Consider the following 6,630-nt stretch of genomic DNA (forward strand, 5'->3'; position numbering starts at 1 on the left):
TTAAAAAATATGATAAGGATAATAAAACAGTTAGGTTTCACCTCCTTAATCTTATGACTAATACCCTGTTTGACTTGTTTATGGTTCACAAATCTGCTAAAACCATATGGGAATTACTTGAGAAAAAATATGGGGCTGATGATGCGGGTAAAAAGAAGTATGTCGTTGGGAAATGGCTGGGGTTCCAAATGATAGATGACAAACCTATAATGGAACAAGTACATGTCTATGAGAATTTCTGTGCTGACGTAGTTAATGAAGGGATGAAACTAGATGAGATTTTTCTAGCAAATGTGTTACTGGAAAAATTCCCCCCTTCCTGGTCTGACTATAGAAACCATCTGAAACATAAGAAAAAAGACCTTTCCCTCCAAGAATTAGTGAGTCATATGAGGACCGAGGAGGCAAATCGACTCAAAGACAAAACCATTAGTGTGTCTGTAAATGCTTCTAATGCTTCTGTCAAGGCTAATCTGGTTGAGTCGAGTGGTCCGTCCAATGTTGAAAAATTCAAGGGTAAGGGTAAGGCCAAGGTTGGTCAGGGGAAGAACCAGGGTCCTGCTAAGAAAAATGGTCCAGGGAAGCATACCAAACCAGTGGCGAAAATTCAGAAACCAAAGGGCCAAATTGTTTGCTATGTCGTGGAAAAGCCTGGTCACAAAGCCTACCAATGCTCCGAAAAGAAATCTGCTGAAGCCAATGTCAGAATCGATGACATCATTGTCTGCTTTGTGGTTGTGGAAGCTAATGTGGTGGGTAATGTTCTTGAATGGGTCTTGACACCGGCGCTTCTAGACACCTCTGTCGATAAGGGGTTATTTCTTTGAGTTCGAGAAGGTAGCGATGGGGAATGCGTTTTCATGGGTAACTCTTCATCCGCACCGATCAAAGGCAAAGGCAAGATCTTTCTCAAACTCACCTCGGGGAAAACACTTGCTCTAAATAATGTTTTGTATGTACCCTCGTTACGTCGAAACCTTGTGTCTGGTGCCTTATTAAACAAAGCTGGGTTGAAACTTGTTTTTGAGGCTGACAAGGTGGTAATGTCGCGTAATGGGGAATTTGTGGGCAAGGGTTATCTTTCTGGGGGTCTTTTTGTATTGAACACTGATTCAGTTTCTAATAATATTGCTTCTACTTCCGCTTATATATCGAGTCTATTGATGTTTGGCATGGTAGATTAGGTCATGTGAATGTTGACTATATTAAAAAACTTAGAACTATGAGTTTAATTCCAAGTTTGACGAGTCAAGAATTCTCTAAATGTGCTAATTTGTGTTGAGGCTAAATTCACAAAGAAACCTAGTAAACCAGTTACCACTAGGAAAACGAGTCTTCTTGAGTTAATTCACACCGACCTAGCTGACTTCAAAAATGTTGCAAGTAGAGGTGGTAAAAATTATTATGTCACTTTTATAGACGACTGTTCAAGGTACACCCGTGTTTATTTGCTTAAGACAAAAGATGAAGCAGAACATTCGTTTATAAGTTTTAAGAATGAGGTCGAAAACCAACTTGATAGAAAAATCAAAAGGGTAAGGTCTGACAGAGGAGGCGAGTATAAATCAAACTATTTAGCCGAGTTTTGTGAGAAAAACGGTCTAATACATGAGACTAGTCCACCGTACTTACCTCAATCCAATGGAGTAGTGAACGAAAAAAATAGAACTTTGAAAGAAATGATGAATGCTATGCTTTTAAGTTCGCCTTTACGAGGATATGTGGGGGAAGCAATTCTATCGGCTTGTCACATTCTTAACCGTGTACCTCATAAGAAGTTAGACAAGACACCCTACGAGATATGGAAAGGCTATCCTCCTAACCTGAGCTTCCTAAGGGTATGGGGGTGTTTAGCTAAAGTGGGTTTACCTGACTTTAGAAGACCTACAGTTGGACCTAAAACCTATGATTGTGTTTTTATAGGTTATGCTCAAAATAGTTCTGCATATAGATTCATGTCTTTGAGTGATCGTTCTATATCCGAAGCTAGAGATCTTTGTGTTTTTTGAGCATGTTTTTCCATTACTGAGAAGAATGTTGATTCATCTCCTAGTTTGCCTGTTACATCTGTTGATATCTCTTCACATGCTAGTAGTAGCACTTCTATTGATCATGTTCTTTGAACCTAGAAGAACTAAGAGACCTAGATGTCCCAAAAACTTTGGACCTGATTTTGTTTCAACATTCTTTGTCGAACATGGTTACTTTGTTTGTGCTAGTGATGAGTTTGTTTCAAAGCATTTTTAATAGAAGATGATCCGAAAACATACAATGAGGCTATGAAATCCATTGATGCTAATTTTTGGAAAGATGCTATTAAAAGTGAGCTTGATTCTATTGTGTCTAATCAGACGTGGGAGTTGACTGATTTACCTAAAGGTAGTAAACCCATTACGAGTAAATGGATTTTCAAAAAGAAAATGAGACCTGACGGTACAATAGAAAGATTTAAAGCTAGACTTGTGGTTAGAGGTTTTACACAAAAGAAAGATATTGATTATTTTGATACTTATTCACCCGTGACCAAAATATCGACTATTAGAACTCTTGTCGCCTTAGCTGCTATTCATAACCTTTTTATACATCAGATGGATGTCAAAACTGCCTTTTTGAATGGTGAGCTAAGAGAAGAGATTTATATGTCGCAACCTGAAGGGTTTGTGGTAGAAGGTCAAGAGAATAAGGTGTGTAAACTGAATAAATCACTATATGGTCTGAAACAAGCACCTAAACAGTGGTATGAGAAATTTAACAACACTTTGGTAAGTAATGGCTTTATGGTAAACAATTCTGATTCATGTGTTTATTCAAAAGTAATAGAATCTGATTGTGTGCTTATATGCCTTTATGTTGATGACATGCTAATACTTGGTAATAATTTGGAGGTAATAATTAAAACCAAAGAATTTTTGTCATCACAATTTGAGATGAAGGACTTAGGAGAAGCTGATGTAATCCTAGGAGTTAAGGTTATTCGAAACTCTAAAGGAATTTCTTTAAGTCAATCTCATTATGTGGAAAAAGTGTTGAAAAAGTTTAACTGCTTTGATGTTGTGCCTGCTAGGACACCCTACGATGCTAGTATACACTTATGTAAGAATTTGGGTAAGAGTGTATCCCAAGAAGAGTATGCTAAAATCCTAGGTAGTGTGATGTTTCTTATGAAGCGTACTCGACCGAGATATTGCCTATGCGAGTTAGTAGATCGAGTCGTTACACACATAACCCTAGTAGTGAACATTGGAATGCTCTACGTCGTTTACTAAAATACCTAAAAGGAACAGTTGACCTTTGCTTGCATTATAGTAAATTTCTCTTTGTGTTAGAAGGATATTGTGATGCAAATTGGGTTTCGGTGTAACGACGAGATCTGTTCTACTAGTGGTTATGTTTTCACCATGGGTGGAGGTGCTATATCGTGGAAGTCTTCTAAACAGACTTGTATTGCACGCTCTACCATGGAGTCGGAGTTCATAGCTCTTGAGTTGGCAGGTCAAGAGGCTGATTGGTTGAAAAACCTATTGGCAGATGTACCAATGTGGGGGGGACAAAATATTCCGGTCTCCTTACATTGTGATTCACAAGCAGCTATTGGTGCTGCTAAGAATAGTGTCTATAATGCTAAGAAACGACACATTCGAATCGGGCATCTTTGCAGTTAGACAACTCCTTGATAATGGAGTTATCGCTTTGGACTATGTGAAGTCCGAAAGCAATCTGGCTGATCCTTTTACTAAAGGATTGACTAGGAGACTAGTCGTTGAAACGTCGAGGGGGATGGGACTTAAGTCCTTAAGTCTAGAGTGACTAGGCCTAAAGTTTCTATTCCTATGACGTTATATGATTCATAGCCTTAACTGGTGGTGCTTTTGAGACGCACTAGATGAATCATACATAAGGTTGGACTTATGTCCTTAATGGCTCATGCAAGAAGTGTTATTGAGAAGCACTTGAGCCACCTACGTAGGTGTGTTGATCATAAAGACTATGAGAAGTCTTGTGAACACATCTATTAGTACCGAGGTAAACGCAATGCTCTAAAAGAGCGCGTTGCACTTTGAAAATCGGGAACGATCATAATTCGAAGGTATGATATGTGTTGTGGGGGTATCGACCGAAGCTCGGCTAGGAATTCAAATCGCAAGATATTCTCTCGCTGTAAGTAAGTTGTTTCCTCATCTCACTAAAGTGTCAATTCAAATCGAAAGATATTGATACCTAAGTATCCAATCCTTCCTTTACCCAGGAATTTTCTTTCTCTTTCTTTGTCGCCCCTAGTGGGGGATTGTTGGAAATAGGGGCTTGTTTTGCCTTTGTAGTTTTTCCAATTTGTCCCACATTGGTAGAATGAGGTTGTTGTCATGTGTTTATATATGACCACACTACTTACCATATCACTAGTGGGTCATGGGAGGCTTTTGTGGAAGCTTTGCGAGGTGCTTAATTCAGCTCGCACACGCGCGCGCGCGCGTGCCCGTGCCCGAGCCCGAGCCCGGCCCGGCCCGGATTCGTGATTTGGGATTTGGCAATCGCCTGCGGCGGGCTGTGCCTATCTTTTTGGGCCAGAGTCGCGTGTGCGTTTTTTGAATAAGTGAAGTGTCCAGGTTCATAGGAGTCTGTCCAGGTGCATGGTCAAACTGAATCGTCTGCAATTAAGAGCTGAATCTTCTGTGTTAATGGCCTCTTAATTGCGTTTGACTGAATTAATGGTCTTTGTCGTTTTGGCTCCTCACCGCAAAGACATTTCTCCTATAAATAGACCTTCATTCTCATTTCAGAATACACACAACTCACTGCTCTTCTTCTCTTCTCTTTCTCTCTATAATTTCTGGGTAAAGATAAATTCTGTCGTTCCAATGCTCTCAGTCTCGAGTGGGCGTGCCTGAGTGCAGTAGTGTAAATCCTTGGGGAACTACCGGTCATTTCTTTGATCGCCACCACGGTCGTACCGGAAATATAGTTTTCAAGGCAGTGGCTCTCATACCACGTCACTACGAATCGGTTATCTCTTTTCCTTTTACATTGTTACTGCAATTTTATTCCAACAGAGACCATAGAGCACCAGATGTGAGTAACTTTAAATGAGTCTTATACCTGATCCAATCTGATTCGATTTGGAATTGAGCCAAAATATTACATACCCAGAAATAATGATACTCGAAACTTAATACCATACATTTTCAGTTAGTCACCAAACAATTATAACTACGGAGTACATTTATTTTTAATATTATCTTACTTCGTATTATATTACCAGGAGAATTCGTAAGTGTTATACTCTCCGTATTTTTATATTGCAGTGAGGTTGACATGGCTCTACGTATTTTGAATATTATATTTGCTTTCTCCTGGCTTTATTGAGAAGGTATATTTTTAAGGTTTTTGCAGGCTGTATTATGAGCCATTGTCAAATGCGAGGCTTTCACGACGCCTGCGCTTTGCATTTTCTCAACGTTTTCTTGCCTTTTCAGCGTCATTATCATTTTTTTATGCAAATGGATAACTTCACATACTCGAACGGGTATAGACTATAGAGCTTACGACGATATGACTTGTATGCTTTCAATTAACGTTACTTAAAAATGTAAAATTGGATACAGATTATAGAGTGTATGTTGATATGCCGTGTACACTTCTAGTTAAAACATAAGTGAAAATTAATAACTTCACATTACTCGAACGGGTATAGACTATAGAGCTTACAACGATATGACTTGTACGCTTTCAATTAACATTACTTAAAAATGTAAAATTGGATATAGACTATAGAGTTTATGACTGTACGTCTGTACGCTTCTAGTTAAAGCATAAGTTAAAAAATTAAAAACGCCGTTGCCGGGGATCGAACCCGGGTCACCCGCGTGACAGGCGGGAATACTTACCACTATACTACAACGACAATGTTGATTATTCTCTAATTAGAAGTAGTTTACTCTTTGCATAAACCAAAATGTTGAAATGGTTAATTAGACAAAGAATTGAGTCCATGATATTAACCGGGGAAATTAAACTCGACGTAAATCAAAATTCAAACATGCAACTTTCTGAACGGGAGTCATACGTGTTACGCTACCATCGCGTCACGAATCCGATGGATGGTTTTCTGCTGCCATAAAAATTGATGTACCATCAATAGCATTTGCAAGCTAATGCTTCAGTCTATTACGACATTGATGAAACTCAACAATCAAGGAATTGAGGAAAATATTTGGGAATATTAAAAACTTGTGCTGAATCGTCTTCGACGAGTTTAATTGGAGAAATGTACGATAATAATGGTGGACTTAATGGTTAATAGGTGGTGACCGAGGTGGTTGTGGTAGGAGAATAATAATGATTAAAATGTCCAAGTCAAGATTGTCCATGTCCTCCTCTTTATTACCTTTTTTTTCTTGTTATGATCTGAGTTTCATTTTGCGAGCAAATAAATAAACGACTCGAATGTAATATTTTGTGACTCTATTCTCTAGCTTCCTCAATTTTAACACAGATTAATCAAATTTGTGTCTTTATTTTTTCCAAATTAAACCTTATCAATTTGCTACTCACTTATAGTTAACACTTAACATTCTAAGATCTATTGATGAGCAAATTAAATTGACTAGAGCGAGTGTGTAAGATCTATTTTTG

At 38.4% G+C, this 6,630-nt stretch overlaps 1 non-coding gene across 1 annotated transcript; it reads right to left on the reverse strand.

Moving 5' to 3' along the window:
* Window positions 1-5,827: 5,827 nt before the first annotated feature.
* On the reverse strand, window positions 5,828-5,899 carry TRNAD-GUC (transfer RNA aspartic acid (anticodon GUC)). The gene has a single exon. It is a non-coding gene; the product is annotated as a tRNA-Asp (tRNA).
* Window positions 5,900-6,630: the final 731 nt, after the last annotated feature.

The sequence above is a fragment of the Silene latifolia genome, chromosome 2 (assembly GCF_048544455.1).
Source record: "Silene latifolia isolate original U9 population chromosome 2, ASM4854445v1, whole genome shotgun sequence".
NCBI lineage: Eukaryota > Viridiplantae > Streptophyta > Magnoliopsida > Caryophyllales > Caryophyllaceae > Silene > Silene latifolia.